The 18,056-nt window shown below is 38.5% G+C and overlaps 1 protein-coding gene and 1 pseudogene across 2 annotated transcripts in view; one reads left to right on the top strand and one right to left on the bottom strand.

Moving 5' to 3' along the window:
* PTGFR (prostaglandin F receptor) overlaps positions 1–1,694 on the bottom strand; it is a 39,789-nt gene extending 38,095 nt beyond the window's left edge. Inside the window, exon 1 of the mRNA XM_079148560.1 lies at positions 1,267–1,694. The gene's annotated coding sequence lies outside the window, so the exon portion shown is untranslated. The remainder of the gene's footprint in view (positions 1–1,266) is intronic.
* A 9,514-nt stretch (positions 1,695–11,208) lies between these two features.
* Positions 11,209–12,705, top strand: LOC306638023 (vesicle-trafficking protein SEC22b-like; annotated as a pseudogene). The gene has a single exon. The product of its transcript is annotated as a vesicle-trafficking protein SEC22b-like (transcript).
* The last annotated feature ends 5,351 nt before the right edge of the window (positions 12,706–18,056 follow it).

Genomic DNA, 18,056 nt, shown 5'->3' with positions numbered 1-18,056 from the left:
AAAAAAAAGGTCAAAATTGAGAGCCCTTAGTTATCTTCCCTCTGCAAATGGGCTCGAGTGCTGATTTCACTCAAGCCCAAATCCTCAATGTCCTCCTGACGCTTCACTGACACATTCAAACTTTAAAGGTTTGCAAAATACTAACAAGATTCGATTTAAAAGCATAACAATCTATTTAAATAAATCATTTTTAAATTTCTTCTCCTTTTTCTGAAGGACTTTGTCCCCAAACTGCCGGTTATCCCCCAGGTGAAGCACCTCTTTGTCAGGCAGACATATTAGTCTTCATTAAAGTTTGGGAGGGGGACCAACAAGCTCATGTTAAATGGAGCGTTTCTCAATGTTTCTAAAACCTAAGTCACATAACACACGTATGGACTCCTGGAAGGCAGAGCGGTGAATCTTTGGGAAGGTTTTTCTGATCTAGTTACACCTGTGCAGAAATCCTCGTTCCTGATGATGAAAGGGGAGGTTCGCGCTTGCTCTGGGCACATCTGCCTAACTGCTGTTAAGTCACAGCTTCAGAGGAGCAATATTCAATGCAAAGTATTTTTGCTCTGTCCCCAAGGAGTTGAGTCCTGACAGGCACTAGATACACTCTACGATAACCCCCCTGCCTGCAGTTGATTCGATTGGCGTTTCCCAAGCTGCTTTCCGGGAGGCTGGGAATCACGAAGCCAGTCTTTCCTGGGACCGAAACGGCCCCAATGGAGCCGGTTGGGCTACCCGGGGGACGGCTGCCTCCTCTTGGTCTTACTCACAGTACAACTTTCGCCTGTCACTAACCCTGCGGCCCCCAGCTTCTGCTTGCAACATATTCCCTAAACCTACTAAGTTGCTGAAACTTTCTGCAGTTGCTCAAAACACCAGAGATTGTTTTCCCTCCCACCCTGCCTGGGGGGCGCCAAAGGCTTTCCAAAGGCCTGAGCCCGCCCGGGTGAGGACATGAACTATAGCCGGCAGGGAACCACAGGGAGAGAAAGGGATCTTCCCTTTCGCCTGTTTTGTCATCTGAAACCCCTTCTACCTGGTCCCCATCCGCCCAGCTCACAATCGGGACGGCCAGCCCGAACACCCCTCTTTCTTTATCTCCCCAGCTTAGGGAATCTGATCCAAACTTGTTGCCAAACACAGCCTAAGGTGTCCTCCAGCGCGGTCGGCTCCATCTACCGCCCCGCGTCTCAGGAAGAGGGTGGGTTAAACCTGGGTTGGGTTGAACAACGAGAGGTAGATGCATGGGAATCTAGCGGCTGGAGAGATGGTTACCTCGGTATTCTGGGCGGCCAGCTGGGCTATCGCCGGAGCCGCAGAGCGCTTAGCTCCGTGCGCCATGGTGCGTTCAGCCTAGTACAGCCGCCACCGCAAGTTGAGGGAGAGCAGCCCAGCGCTCCTGCTCCAGCACCGGCTCAAGTCCCGGCTCAAGTCCCACCGCTGGTCGACTCTGCGCGGTTGATCCTCTCACCGGAAATTTGCAGGCAGCCCCTCTGATCCCGCTGCACCTAGCTACGCTGGCAGCCAGGACAGGATGGAGGGCGCGGGTGACCTCCGCCCCTTCTTCTCTTTCCTCCCCGCCCCCTTTTCCACCGGAGAGGGACAGGGAGAGACTAGGACAGCGCCATCAGATGCTGAGGCCACCCCATCTGCAGCAGTGCTGCCTTCTAAGCCACCGGACTAACTACAGAAAGTTTTATTTTAAACTCATTTTCAAATTAAAGGGGCCATTTTTGAGGGTTCAAGAGAAGAATCCGGAGAGCGGAGGGTAGTCTAGTTTGTCGGACTGTCAGACTGAACTCATTTCAAGTCCAGCCCGAAAAGGATAAAAAGAGTAGTTAGAAAGGGACTGCGTATTTGCGGGAGAATATTGTATTAGATCTCTCTGGTGAGTGAAAAACAGGCATTCCAGTTAAAGATTGTAAATGAAGGCACAGCCCTACAGTGTACCCTTAGAGTACTGAACTCTTTTCCTGCTAAGAAATGAGAAGGGAAATGGGTGAGTGACCTTCAGGGATTATAAACACCCACTGGTGAGAGAATTTCTAGTGATATATATATACTCAAAGAAATGTGCATCTAAAAATTTTGTGGAGATCAGTTTAAAATGAAGTAAAGAAATAAATATTCATATTTCATTAATAATTACTATTTGATCCATTTTAAAATACTGTGATTTCTTTTGATTATATCACATCCATATCTATTAACGGTCTCATTTTTTTCCAGCCTAAAACTTAGGCAAATCTATTGGGCTTTTGTTCTTTTTACTTTTATAAAATATTGCCACCACCTATAAGAAAAACGGGTGCCACATAGAAACAAGTGTCATTTCTCCATTCTGGAATCAGAAGCAGGCTCTAAATTCCTGGAAATTGGAAAGGATCATAAAATGCAAAAGTGACGAGGTCAAATAAGTTAGCCATTAATTGTAGAAAAGAATGGCTGCAGTTTTCCCTTGTGGTAGATATTGAGATTTTTTAAATTGATATGATCATAACTTGTAAAAAAGAAAACTTACTTAGGTATGGCCAAAGAAGTGAATGTTTGGTTAATTAAATATTTTGAATGAAATATTATACCCAGATGGCCAGCATCCAAAGAACAACTGGGTAATAAACCACACTGAAAATGTGAGCAACACAGAGCATGGCTCTTTTCTTTAATAACATTTCATCACATTTCATTACAATTATTGGTTTCCTTATGTCTCTCCCACTGAAATGAATTCCTACAGGGGTCTCGTTCATCTCTCTATCCTCACCTAGGACAAGGTATGACCACTCAACAAATGTTGTTTAAATTAATAAACCCTATCAGTAAGCATTTCCACGATTATAGTCTTGAAACTCTCAGTCTTTCACTGGAGCACCCAACAATAGCTGATCTAGCTACTGCATTAAAAAAGAAAAAAAAATTATTAATTCAATGTCAAATCATAACATTAATTATGTAATATATTCAAAAGAATACTAATTTATTTTCTAAGTATTGTATAAATCACATTATATTTTAAAATCTACTTTGCATATGTTATTGGAATTTTGAGTCTACTCTCTAATCAAGACATATTTCACCTGAGTATTAATAAAAGATCGTAAGTACCTACATGTGTTCTCCTAAAGATAGAATACATCACTATTAGTAAAGCAAGTTCCTAATCTGTAAGGAAGAATAAACAATTAACTACCTTCAAAAATACACACACACACACACACACACATACACACACACACACACACACACAGAGATATTGTGCCTGGGCTTATGCAACCCAGATCTGATCCCCTATTCATAGTCCCCAAAGATGGGTCCTTGAGAACTGTTGAATCATCACATGAGGACAAACAATAAAACAAAAGTCTATGGAGGGAGGGGCTCCTGAAAAGCAGTATAGTTTTATTGCTATTTCTGAGGAGCAGCATCCTAATAAAACTAATCTCTTGTACATCCATTCAAAAAGTTCACTGAGAATTTAGCATTGTGCCAGAACTGAGATACCTCTGTGTGAACAAAGATTACAAGCCCCTGCTCTGGCTTCTAGACTAGGAGAACACATTTACTTTTGTGGCATGCATACTTAAAACCTTGATGTGATTTTAGGTATCCAGGATTATCTTGTGTTAAATGGAGGCAAAGCTGATGCCAACCTGTATACAAGGAGATAATTTATGACAGGTGTGTGCTTGGCAATCCTGGTTCATGATTAGATATAGGATATTTTACTCAGAAGGTGTGCATGCTATAAGTCACAGAATAGGGATTTAGTGGCATTGAAGTTGAAATAAAACTCCATAAAAATCAAGGGGAGTGCTGGAAATTGGTTTTTGTTGTTTTAATAAAACTGTCTAGAAAAGTGTTATTGGAATTTGCCATCAAGATTAATATTGGAAACATGCCCAGTTGGTAGTAATGAAAATAACTTTCGTCTTTTTATTTTTTGTTTGTAACTATTGGGTACATAAAAAGTTGTATGTGTAACACATTTGCAAAGAGTGAATTATAAAAATAAAATAAAATAAACCCATGAGCCTACTAACCAATTAAGCAAAAGATATATTGTTTCCTAAAGCTGCTGTAACAAAGTACCACAAACTGGGTAATTGAAACAAAATAAATTTATTGTCTTAGGAGTTTGGAAGCTAGAAGTCCAAAAACAAGGTGTCAGCAAGTTTGGTTCCTCTAAGAGCCATGGGGGAGAATCTGCTCTAGGCCATTTGCTTATTTCTGGTGATTAGCTTGGGTCTTCCTTGTTTCTAGATGCATCACTTCAATTTCAACTTTCATTTTCACGTGTCATTCTCTTTGTGTAACCATCTTCTTATGCCCATCTTCTTTGTAAAGACCTCAGTCAATTTGGATTAGGAGCCTACCCTACTCCAAAATGGCCTGATCTTAACTAATTATATCTGCAATGATCCTATTTCCACATGAGGAAACATTCTGAGATAATGCGGGTTAGAACTCCCACATCTTTTTTGAAGAAAACAGTTTAGCCCATAACAAAGACTATGCTAGAATACTGACAATGGTATATCCATCTGTATACTTCTCCCTCTTTCCCATTTCTCTGTGTCCCTCCTCTAGCTAACCACTGTCCTGAATTTGTGTCATCATTCTCTCATGGTTTTATATAGTTTAATCACATAAAGAGATGAACAAATATATTATTTACTTTTCCTTGTTTTGTAACATAACCTTCTGCAACTTGCTTCTTCCGGCAGGATTTTTTAAAGTTGTGCATATCAATATATGTGGTAGCAAATTATTCTTTTATAAAGTTCTATAATATCCCAATATTTGGATATTCAAATTTTTGCAAAATTATCTTTTCATAGCCATTGGGTTTATTTCCCCAATTTTATAAAATAGTCTACTATGAATAGTCTTGCACACATCACCTTGTATAGGAATTTCTCTAGGATATATACCTAAAATGAAATTACTGAGTCATGAGGCATGAGAATGTCTATTTGAGTTCCCTTCGTCCACACTCATGACAAAGCTTGCTTATGTCTAGCTTTTAATTTTAACCAGATGGTTGTAAAATGACATCTTATTGTGGGTTTAAACTATATTTCCTTTTGTATCCATGTTTCTTCTCCTATGAGATGTCTATTCATCTCTTTTGTCTAATTTTTATTGGGCTTTCTTATTATTATTGATTATTCATTGTTCTATATAATAACCTTCTAAAAGTTACATGTTTTGCAAATGTCTTTGTCCAAATCAGTTTGCCTCTTTGTTTTCTTTTTGCTTTTTTTTTAACAAGACTTAATTTTAATGCAGTCAATTTGAATATTTTAAATCTCATCTCTTGTATTGTATTTTAGTATTTTTGGTGTTGCATTTTGAAAGTCCTTCCATACCCTGAAGTGTAAAGACATTCTACTACATATTCTCTAAATATTTTATCATTTTGTCATTTACATTTAAATCTTTAAACTTTCAGAAAATGATTTTTGATTATGATGTGAGGGTTTTTTCTCCATATGGATAACTAATTTTGTGGTGTCATTATAAAATAATCCCTCTATTATGGTTTTAATTTTGTCCTCAAATATGTATATGTCAAACTGCTAATGCCCAGTACCTCGGAATGCAAATTTAGTTGAAGATAGAATCCTTACAGAGATAATCAAGTTAAAATGAGGTTGTTATGTGGACCCTAATTCAATACATCTTACAAAAAGAAGATATCTGGAGACAGATTATGTATAAAGGGAAAACAAAAAGTAAACAAGAATGTGGCCATATCTACAAACCCAGAGAGGTCTGGAACAGATCCTCCCCTCACAGCCCTCAGAAGAAACTGAACTGCCAACCCCTTAATTTCAGACTTCTAGAATCCAGACTATGAGACTATAAATGTCTGTTGTTGAATCCACCCTTCTGTAACACTTTATTATGACAGCCCTGGCAAACTTACATACCCTTCCTTCTCCATGATCTAGAACACATAACTTTCATATATCTAATTTCCACATATACATAAAAAACTATCACTTGTTGCCTATCTACCCAACAATAAAATCTATACTATGTGTTTTAAACATTTAATCCTCTATAAAATTGTATGAGGTCCAAGTGGACATCATCCTTTACTCAAATTATAGCCACAACCCCATCCTAATTGTCTCTAGTCTTACTTGATTCCAATTTAATGTTCCTACGCAGTCTGATTGTCCTGTACTTTTTAGCAGGGACTAAAGTAGATATTGACCACATTCATACTCAAGCTCTTCTATTTATAACCAGTTTTGTAACCAGAAATTATACCAAGCTTCTTTATACCTTAGTTTCCTCATTTTAGCAAAATAATAATAATAATAATAATAATAATACCCACCGTGTAGACTTGTTATGAGAATTCATTGAATTAAGAAGTTTGAAGAGTATTTCAGAGCTCCATATGTGGCAGATAAGACTATATATTTATAAAATGAAAGTGTGGTTACATTAGTCCCCAATTTACAACTCTGAAATTGCTTCTCATTTCTCATTATTTCCCCAAGGCAGATTCTTTGGAGTTTAAGTTCATAATACATAGAGATGTAGATATAAATATTTAGTATTAGTTAGATTTGGGGGCTACTGTTAAACAAATGATAAACTGAATTTACTATAGGAAATTAGCAGATACTAATGTACATTATGAATCTTCTGGAAAAGAGAGGATGTTCAGCAGTCTCCCTGAACTCTAGTCCCTTGGAAAGTACTGTTTGGGAAGCTCAATTGTCACCCTTAGGATCAACTGTGCACTATTTAATGTGGCCTCAGGGTCCTTCCTAATCTGTCCCAGCTACTTCCCTCCAGGGCTTAACCTCATTCCTTACTCTTAGGACTCAGCCTCAGCTGATGTCCTCAGCTCCTGAAATATGCATGCCTTCATATGCTTGACACCCCATCTTCAGCAGTCTTCCTCCAACCCCTCCAGCATCCACTGACTCCCACTTAGTCTACAGGGCTTAGCACCCACACTTTAGCATGTCCTGTGCCGACTGCACATCTGCTCTCATCATTGTGTTTCCAGCACCTTCACATACTATGGAAGATGTTCTGGAATCAACAAATAAATAAATGAAGTAGATATATTATCAGTGTGGAACCCCAAGCACAAAGAAGTAACTTAGCTAGTTAGAATGGCAAGCACAAGTGGCAAAGCCAAGTCTGTCTGACCACAAAACCCCCACTCTCAGCAAGTCTTCACGCTGCCTCTGGGTTTAATAAAACATGAAGTACTGTCTTTTAGGTACAAGGTTGTTGCTGCGAACTCTACACCCAGAAGGACAGATGTCCATATTGTTTTGCTTTCAATGCAGAAGGTTTTGCAATAACCCATCAACATTGTTTCACAATATTCTGGACCAACAGTGGCACTTTTTTTGTTAACTCTCCTTCTTTCTTCTGGGAGAAAGAAAGGAGAGGTTGGGAGGAAGCTTAATAGAAAGAACATATTTAGTGTACTCCTATTCTGTGCCCAACACTGTGACAGGCTCTTTTAATGTGCACAGGAATGGCATCACATAATTATTTTTATGCTCTTATAGAGAAAAGAAGTGAAGAAACTGAAGCTCAGAGAGCATGATTGATTTGCCCAAGATCACACAGCTGTGGTGAAAGAGTGACACAGCACAAGCTGTGAAGTCCTGGGCTCCTTCTATCACTCTGGGAATAAGCAGGCAGTGCCCATGCTCTTCAACCTCATACCTCTTCCTATATTCCCTTTATCTGGGACCGTGAACCTGGACATTCCCTCCAGAGCCCTGGATACCTATCGCCATTCTACAAATTGATTTCACTCTTAAGGTGAGCGGGCATTATGCAAACGATATTGAAGAAGCAGAGATGATTAAGTCCCACTTTTTGCAAGTTGTTAACCCCTTCTGCTTTTCACTTCTATTTTATCTTCATCCTTTTTTTTTTTTTTTTTTTTTGGTGTGGGGGGTGGGATATGCTAGGGATTGAACCCAGGGCCTTATGCATGCAAGGCAAGCACTCTACCCACTGAGCTATATCCCCAGCTTACCTTCATCCTTGATCAATCAGGCTTCTGTTTGCTCTTTCAGAATTTTATCTCACTTCAATATTTGGCATAGATACCTAGATCCAACTAAGACACAAACTGAGTCTACCTAGTTAGCTCTTTCTTTTACTGGCCCTCAGCAGGTGAGACATAGAACAGACAGTGTTTAGCAAAGCAGAAAGTAACAAGAGTTTGTAACATGGAAAGGAGTGGACCAGATGCAGCATCACAGAAATGTCTGAAGGCCCCAAAAGCAGTGTGCCAAAAACAGAACAGTGCTGTGGTACAAACTGCCATTTTCACTCTTTTTTTTTTTTTTTTTTTTGTCAATGTTTGCACATTAAAAGATATAAAGTTTACATCTATTGTACACTGACTATGTCTCAAGCACCATGCTAAACACTTTGCATGTATTATTCGATTAGGTCTCACAAGAACTTGATAAGAAAAGAAAAAACTATAATCCTTATTTTGTACATGGGGCAACTGAGGCTTAGAAAGATCAATAGGCTAAATCACAAAATCATGGAGAAGGAATTCAGTTCCAGGTCTGCTCAGTTCCCTGGCCCCTGACCTTGGCCCATGCTGACCGTGTCACTGAAGATAACGAGCAGCCAAGGCTCTCCTGCACACTCCATTTGGACACAGAGGGTTGTTCAAGTGCAAACAACTGTTAGGGCATGCCCTTTTGTGGCTGAGTAATTATCAGGGGTCATCTTGACTCCTTGGCTGCATGCAATCAAGACTTGACTGCAATTTTCACATGAATTTCACTTCAGTGAAACTTCAAAACACCAGCATCTAAATCCAGAGCAAATCTGAAACTCCCACGAAGGATGATGCGACCATCCCTGATAAAGCACAGAAAATCACCTTTTTTAAACACCATTAAAAAGTGGTCTAGGACTGCAATTCAAGTAAAGAAAACTTGAAGAGGGAAATAATGATAGGGTTACTGTTCCTCTAGCACAACAAGGAGAAAAAAACTTCTTTCCCTGAAAGATGGAGCTATCATGGTCATGGGAGCAACGATCTCTAAAGACCTGAACTTGACAGTAGAACTGGCTTCTTGGATATTCACCCAATGCAGTTCCACTGGGCCTGCAGTTCAGAAAGAGTTCACACGTAGGGTCATTGCTCTGTAGGCACCATCTTGACGTTCTTAATTTCATCTCTGAATTTGTGTTTCATGAGTGAAGTCCAATGGGGCCATAAAAGATGCATCAGGGGCTTGCAACTGATATACAGCACTGCCTCCCTAGAGCAGGTTCTCAGCCACCCATTCCCCATCCCAAACACCACCCCTCAGTTTCCCCATTCCTACTCCACCTGGAGATTGCTTCTACCTTCACTAGGAAAGGGGCTTGCTCTCAAGCTTGGACATAAGTTCCCTGGATGGTGAGGAGAGAAATCCAGCAGCCATCAGGCCCAACTAAATGCACCCCAAATCACTGAGCAGGATCTCTGACTGCCTAGTGGGGTCTGCACTGGTCCCAGGAGTGTTCTAGGCCTAAGTGCTCCCTCAACCAGCTCTATGCCTAAAGGGGTCCTCTATTCTTCTTTCCCCACCTCCTGATTCTGTCCTGAGATGTTCTCTTCAGACCAGTTAGATGAATCCTCAGAGAACAAGCCACAGAATGCAAATTGCATAATTCTGGTGATTCTGCAACCAAATGAAATGTTCTGTTTGCATTTATATTGCATTGCACAACATAAAGATGAATAATAAAAGCCATGATAATAATTTAACACTTTAATTTCATTTACTTAGAACGTAAGTAAAGAGAAAAAAAAAAAAAACCACAACAAAAAAAGAAAAGTTTTATATTTTAGTACACTTGACAGCACTTTTTCCCTGTTTTTTGCATTTGTCTCTCACCTTTTACACACTGAATGCAGCAAGTGGATCTCAGACATCTACATATCCCTTATTATTGTACCAGGGCTATAACATACAATCAATAAATATTTGGTTAGTGTTCCTACTTGCTAAACTGGCAAAGAGGTTGTCCTCTATATATATTTGGGTTTCCCATTAATTAGCACAATTCTTTGCTGGTGCTCATTAATGTGTGCTAAATAACTATTTACATTTGTGCTTTTTCCTTATCTCAGTGATTGTATCTCTCTAAACAATATAAAGTGAAGCATAAAGATTATATACTACATTAGTCATCCCATCATTGTGAAAAAATACCTGAGATAAACAACTTATAAGGAGGAAAAGTTTACTTTGGCTCATGGTTTCCAAAGTTTCAGTTCATGGTCAGTTGGTTCTGTTGCTTTTGGACCTGTGATGAGGCAGAATATCATAGTAGGAGTACATGTACTATAGGTTAGGTCTTAAAAGTCCCCAAAGGGCTGATGTTCTAAAGGCTAAGTAACTATCCCATGGTGCTATTGAAAAGTGGTGGTACCATTAGGAAGTGTAGGGCCTACTGGAAAGAAGTTAGGTCACTGGGGGTGTACCCTTGAAGGGGTATCAGAACCCAAGACACTTCCTCTTTCTTTGCTTCCCCCCTGCCATGAATTGTGTAGCTTCCACTACATGCCCCCCACCATGGTGTTCTGCCTAAGGCTTGAGATTTCCAAAACCCTGAGCCAAAACAAATCTTTCCTCCTTATAAGTTGGAAAAGCTGACTGAACACAGCAGGGCAGAAGAGACTGCTCACCTCGTGGTAGACAGGAAGCAAAGAGAGGCAGGCCCCTAAAATGCATTTAACGGGCACACTCCTGGTGAACTAGCTTCCTTTCACTAAGCCCCACCTCCAAAGGGTTCCACCACCTCCAAATAGGCACCATGGGCTAGGACCCAGCCTTCAACACATGGGTGACGTTAAAGATCCAAACTATAGCATAGATAAGTTATTTTGGAATTATCGAAAGCATGAGGCAGAAATGTTTTAAAAAGTGGAAGGAAAAGTTATTTCCAGCTTGAATTTTGCAACTAATTGCTCATATCCTCCACTTGTTTCATATCTTAATATAATGGAAGCATCACACCTTATTTTCTAAAAGTCAGTGATTATTCTAACATAAATGACATTGTTTCTTCTATTGAAAAATTTCAAAAAAATCAAATTGAAAATAAAAAAACACTGTATTGTCATGAGTGTTTTAAAGATTAAAAAAAAAATCTTCAGTTTCTGAGTGTGATTTCTCTGACCATAAAAAGACATTATCGAGGGAACTGAGGTAGAGGTGTGACTGCACCCGCCGCGGAGGAAGTGAGGACTACGCCTCAGGCTGCCCGGGCCAGTGTGGGGTCCCTGTAGCCAGTGAAGATGGTGTTACTTACAATGATTGCCCGGGTGGCAGATGGGCTCCTGCTGGCCGCCTCGATGCAGGAGGACGAACAGTCTGGCTGGGACCTTCAACAGTATCAGAGCCAGGCTCAGCAACTCTCGAAAGTTGAATGAACAGTCACCTACTAGGTGTACCTTGGAAGCAGGAACCATGACTTTTCACTACATTATTGAGCAGGGAGTGTGTTATCTGGTTTTGTGTGAAGCTGCCTTTCCTAAGAAGTTGGCTTTTGCCTACCTAGAAGATTTGCACTCAGAATTTGATGAACAGCATGGGAAAAAGGTGCCTACTGTGTCTAGACCTTATTCCTTTATTGAGTTTGATACCTTCATTCAGAAAACCAAGAAGCTCTACATTGACAGTCGTGCTCGGAGAAATCTAGGCTCCATCAACACTGAATTGCAAGATGTACAGAGAATCATGGTGGCCAATATTGAAGAAGTGTTACAATGAGGAGAAGCACTCTCAGCATTGGATTCAAAGGCCAACAATTTGTCTAGTTTGTCCAAGAAATACCGCCAGGATGCGAAGTACTTGAACATGCGTTCCACTTATGCCAAACTTGCAGCCGTAGCTGTATTTTTCATCATGTTAATAGTGTATGTGCGATTCTGGTGGCTGTGAAGTAGTGAATCCAGTCATTGGTAACGGAGAACCTAGAACCTGGCAGGTGTATGTTTTCAGGAAGCTGAGCTCACAGGAATGTGTATTAGAATCCAAGTGGAACTTCTGCCTCTAAAGACCTTGCAAGAAAAGACATCCTGAAAATGAAAGAGTACGCCTCATTTATTGAAGCTTAACCCTATGTGGAAAGTCTCTTGGGGGCAGAGGCTTTCTCTGGGTGCTAAGCCATATACATTAAGGAACAGTAGATTGTTTTGTTTTTCCCTTCCCAGTACATTTTTAAAACAGCACTGACTGGGCATTCTCATTCTCTAATGGCGCCATCAGTGAGATTTAAGTAGCCAACCTGTGCTAGCAACATTCTGAAATTCCTTCAAAGAAGGCAGCCCTTTGGGAAGTTCTTTTGACTTTAATCAACATTCCTTTTGTTGGTGACATTTGTGATTTTTCAGTAATCTGAGTTTTTGATGCCTTTCAAACAAGACTCCAAGTATGTGAAGGTTAATTACTGTGCTGCACCAATCCTGTCTGTTGGCCCCTATAGGAGTTAACCTTTGTTGTTTTCCTTTTATGATACTTTGCTTGTTGCACAATTGCTGTAGAGTTAAATGAATTATATTAAGATGCCGTGAAATTATAAAGCACTCCTTGATTAAGAAGCTACAATTTTTCTCTCATTTACTCTTTAAACAAAAGACTTAAATTAGTTTAGGTTATAATTAATTTTATGTCACTGCTTTTGGTTTATATTACTATAACAGCATAGGATGCTGTTATAGCATAGGATGGCTAGAGGCCCCTGGCTTAAAGAGAAGAAAGGCCCAGCCTAGTACTACAGCTTTGTCTTGCCCCTTACTTACATTATAGTTTTCCCTACTGTGTTTTTCTCCTGCTAACATTTTTTAAAATTCCCCTTTATCCATTAGTTTTATGTACCATAAACATCCTCTCAGGATATTCTCACATTTCAAAGTGGAAACTGTTCAGCTATATAGTTAATTAAATTTGAAATCTCTGCAGATGAACTAGTTATACTGCTACTTTTATCTAAGAAACTCCGAGAGCCCCTCATTCTTGTTTCAGTTTATGCAAATTCTTTAAGAATGTTCTAAAAATAAATAACTCATTTACAATGGCTTCTATTAACCAATAAAAGCACCTATATATATATATATATTTTTTTTTTTTTTCCTTTTTCACTCAGGGATAATGGGGATTTCCTTTTACCTTCTGACATGGAATTTTTTAAAAGGGGAGAATAGGCTTTTTGAATATTATTGCCAGTGTCTACAATATAACCTATAACTCCTACACATACTGCAAATATTTCTTTAAATTGTACAGGAAAATAAGCCAACTTCTTAACATCTTTAGAGGGAACTTTAGTAAGCAGTTTTATAACCTTAAAGGATCCTCAGAACCACTATCCTGATTCTTGGTAGAAAAATATAATCTTATTTCCTTAAAACAAGGCAAGTAGAAATGCTTATTTTATTTCTGATAATTTACAGAACTAGAATTTTTTTTTCTTCTATTATAAACCTATATCTGCCAGTTGGAGTTTTGTGCATGAAATATGAAGTTCTTTTATAGAGAATAAGTGCTTTTAAGTCCCTAAAAGGCATATCCTTTAATTGATGATAATTGGTAATAAAACTGAAAACCTAGGTAGTGGTACCATAGCATTTGGTGCTTCTGTTAGGAATAGAGAGTGGCAGCTTATTGTTGAGAAATTGCATGGTGGAACCTAATGGTCAGTAATGGAATAAATGCTTCTAGAATGTTAAAAAAAAAAAAAAGACATTATCTTGTGAAAATGTCAGTCAGGGCCAACATTACTAACCAGAGGGCACAAAACTGCTGTGCAAACTTTGTGTCTGACAAAGGAAACCTTTTTTCACACATGGGGAAGTTTGTTCTTTCATATAGTTAAATCTTTATTCTCAATAATCATTAGACAGAAATGTCTCCATTTCTAGAATGCTTCTCCTGCACATCTGATGCACTCTGCATATCTGTCACAGTTGATGCCTTAAACACAATTAAACGAGGATAAAACTTTATCTGAAAATGTGTACATTTTCCTGACAATCTCTCTTCCTTTAAACAAGGTTAGTTACCCAGCAGATCAATGTATTAGTTGTCATTGACACCCACTTTCTCCCCAACCCACCAATACCTCAATATGCAAATTATGTCACTAATCAGATGGTTATCTTCGACAAGTAACTTGACCACTATGAGTTGTACATGTCTCACCTATGCCCTAGAGATGGACAGGGAGAGTAGAGAAAAGGAGGATAAATGGATAGGCTAGGACGATCTTTAAGTTTCTCTATTCATCGGGGCTCTTCAAAGAAACAGAATCAACAGGATGTGTTGGGTGGGCAGAAGGGAGATTTAGTATAATGAATTGCCTTACACATCTTTGAAGGGTGGCAAGTGCAGTAGGCTGGAGTCCTAGAAGAGCCAATAGTGCAATTCTAGTCCACTGGCCAGCAAACAGAGACCCAGGCAATGTTCCAGTTCCTGTCTGAGGAAAATCTCCTGGAGAATTCCCTCTTGCTGGTGGAGGTCAAAATAAACCTTTCCTCTTTTTAAGATGATTATTTTAGGTATTTTGTTACAGTAATGGAAAGCTAACTAACATTGCTTGAAACTGTTGGACTTTGGGAACTTAACTTGAAAAAATTTACATTGTAGAAGGAATAACTATTAATTATGTATAATAATAACATTACTATTATTAATCAATACAAAATCTTCCTAAAATAGAAATTTGGGACTAAAATCCTTCAGTAACTTCCAATTAGTCATCAAGTAAAAACAATTCAGTTTCTGGATTTAAACTACTAAGAACTCCTCAGTTTGTTTCAGTCTTATATTTTTTCCCTTCATTTGACCTATACTTTGACCCATTTTCCAAATACACCCCAGACTTTCTCATCTCAGAACCCATGCTGTCACTATTTCTTCTTCCCAAAATGTCCTTACCTCAATTTGGTTCAATAAATCCTGCCCATACTTAAAAAGCCCATTCAACTGTCATTTCTCTATCAGACAATTTATCCCTAGATGTCCTGCTCCCTATCTTGTTCTAAACTGAAATGTTCTTTTCCCTGAAGTCTAAGATAAATAATTTTTCTCTCTTCTGAAGTATTACTCTATTGTGCATTTTGATATGTGTGTTCTTATCTTATTATCCCTATTCATTATTAATTACCTAAGGGTGTGGACATCAATTAAATGTTTTAATTAATGTATGCTCACATCGCTGTAAGTAAGTATGCAATGGAATTTTTAAAAATCAAAGAAATTCAATAGAATGTTATACCCAAGTATTTCTAGTGTAATGATAAATTCTACATAATGCAAAACAACTGAAAAGGAATGTAAAATTATAAGGAACTTAGATTTAGTGTAACAATTTTTGTTCTGGAAATAGAATCTGATGAAAAGAGATAGTAGAGAATGAAGGGAGATGATAAAATATCCCTTACTTACTTTAAAATAATCCCTTGACCTTCAGCTTATTCTTGGACCTTCCAACTTAAATCATTGTTAATAACTCATTACTCCTGAGATGTGTACAATTTCATCTAAATGCTATAGTTGCCACATAGACAAAACTCCTAATGCATAGCTAAACTGGAAGAGACTATCCAATCTTTTTGAAGAACTAAAGTAACAAAAAGAAAATAAGCACAATATATAAACCCATACACACATACACGCAAACAGCCAGTTTACCAAGTACTGATCCTTTGGATAACAAACTCAAAGGTCACTCTTACTCTACCCTTCTGATGATTAATTTTATGTGTCATGGATCCCAGATATTTGGTCAAATATCATTCTGAATGTTTCTATGAAGAGATTTTTGGGTAAGACTTACATTCATGGCAGTGAACTTTGGGCAAAGCAGATTTCCCTCCATAATGGGATAGGGTCTCATCCAATCAGTTGAAAACCTGAATAGAACAAAAGACACTTTCCTTGAATAAGAGGAGAGTATGCCAGCAGGTGGCCTTTGGACTTGAATTATATCTGTTTTTCCGTGCCTCTTTAATCTGCTGTCCTGTGTGGAAAATTTTAGAACTGCAAATCTTCATAATAACATAAGCCAATTCCTTTAAAAATTAAAAATAGAACTTCTTTCTGATCTGACAATCCCATTACAAGGTATATATCTAAATGAAATGAAATAATTATATCAAAAATATACCTGTACTCTCAACACTACTCACAATAGCCAGATATAGAATCAACCAAGGGATCCATCAATGGATGAATGAATAATAAAAATGTGGTACATATACACAACAAAATATTATTCAGTCATAAAAGAGAATAAAACCCATCATGTGCAGCAACAAGGGTAGAATGAGAAGATATGTTAAGTGTAATAGATACAGAAAGATAACATGTGGAAACAAAAAAGGCAATCTCATAAAAGAACAAACTAGAACAGTGTCACTAGAGACTGGGAAGGGTGGGGGACAGAAATAAGCTATATAAGGGGCATCAAAACACAGAAAGGAGGAATTGATTCTGGTTTTCTATAGCACAATAGGGCAACTATTGATTATAACAATCTATGATATATTTTAAAATAACTAGAAAAGAATAACACAAAAGTTTTCAACACACTTGGGCATGGAGTGCCTGCCTGTCATCCCAGGGGCTCAGGAGGCTGAAGAAGGAGGATGGCAAGTTCAGGCCAGCCTCATAAATTTAGTGAGCCCCTAAGCGACTTAATGAGACTCCATCTCAACAAAAAGTTAAAAGGATTGGAGATACAGCTCAGTGGTGAAGTACCCCTGGGTTCAATCCCTAATACGAAAAAAAAAAAATTAACATAAAAATGCTTGATGTTTGGGAAGATGAAAATATCTGTTATCCTAATCAGATCGTTGTTCTTCATATACCTGTATCAAATTATGGCCTGTCCTCCATAAAATGTATAAATACTATGTCTCGATAAAATAAATAAATAAATACCTCTGTGTATGTGTGCATGTATATTTGTGTGTGTGTGTGTGTGTGTGTGTGTGTGTGTTATATTTCTTCAGAGAACCTTACTAAGAAACCCCCAACCCTATTCCTTGACCTGCTAAATTAAATCATCCTTTTTTATACCATGAAGATGGTCAGGGAACCAGTTGAATGGAATAGCATTTCACTCAGACCACCACCAGTCACACAATGAATAAGAAACCATATGAGAAGCCCACTTATATAGAGCAGGTAAATGTAGTGGGATTAGAGGATGACTCAGCTCACTGAAGAAGCAGGTGCCTAGAACTCATCCCTGGTCTGCATACGTAAGGCCTCCTCCAATTCCCTTGCCAGTCGTCTAGGGCACTGATACTGATACACCTCCATCTAATATCAGAACAGACCAGGAATTTGCAAAAACTAAAAGTAAAGAGTAACCAGGGAAGGCAAGAATAGTCACTCCCAGTTAATTCAAACATTGGTTTATTCATTTATTCAGCAAGTAAGTGTTTACTTGTTTAGATTGAACAAAATTCTGAATGCCTGAGAGTTTCTGGAGTTTGCCACATATTATATAGTCCAGATTTAAGTGAGCAAGAGATCTTTCATAGAACTAGCATAGTAAACATAATCCAAATACAACATGGGAGGAAGAAAGCAAAAATGAACTTATAATTACTCCACATCTGCAGGTGATTTTAGAATTTAACCACATCCAGGGTGTGGAATGGAAAACACATTGGATAAACCTTTCTGCTGTTAAGGGCACTTGGAATCTGAAATGGACCACTGGGCCAGGCCCATGTTGGCAGTCACTGTGTGGCTATGCCTTTACTTGCCAGGGCATCTGCTCCAGGTAGCCATGCCAGGCTTTTCTGCCACACAGGCCTGCAGTTAACCCAGCCAGTTAAAATTTAGTCATCATTTTTTAAACCCCTGCCTCACACATAGAATCTGCCATAGTTTAAACACATCAGATGTAGACATAGCACCAAGTAATCTACATGATTTAAAAAAAGGAAAAAATTAAGAAATTATATCATGAAAATAAGAATTTAAATAATCAAAAATTATAAAATAGAAAGAGAAGTTGATGTCAGATGAACTTTA

The sequence above is a fragment of the Sciurus vulgaris genome (genome assembly GCF_902686455.1).
Source record: "Sciurus vulgaris genome assembly, chromosome: 1".
Taxonomy (NCBI): domain Eukaryota; kingdom Metazoa; phylum Chordata; class Mammalia; order Rodentia; family Sciuridae; genus Sciurus; species Sciurus vulgaris.
Note: the sequence above shows the minus strand (reverse complement) of the source record. Positions and strands in the feature narration are given on the sequence as shown.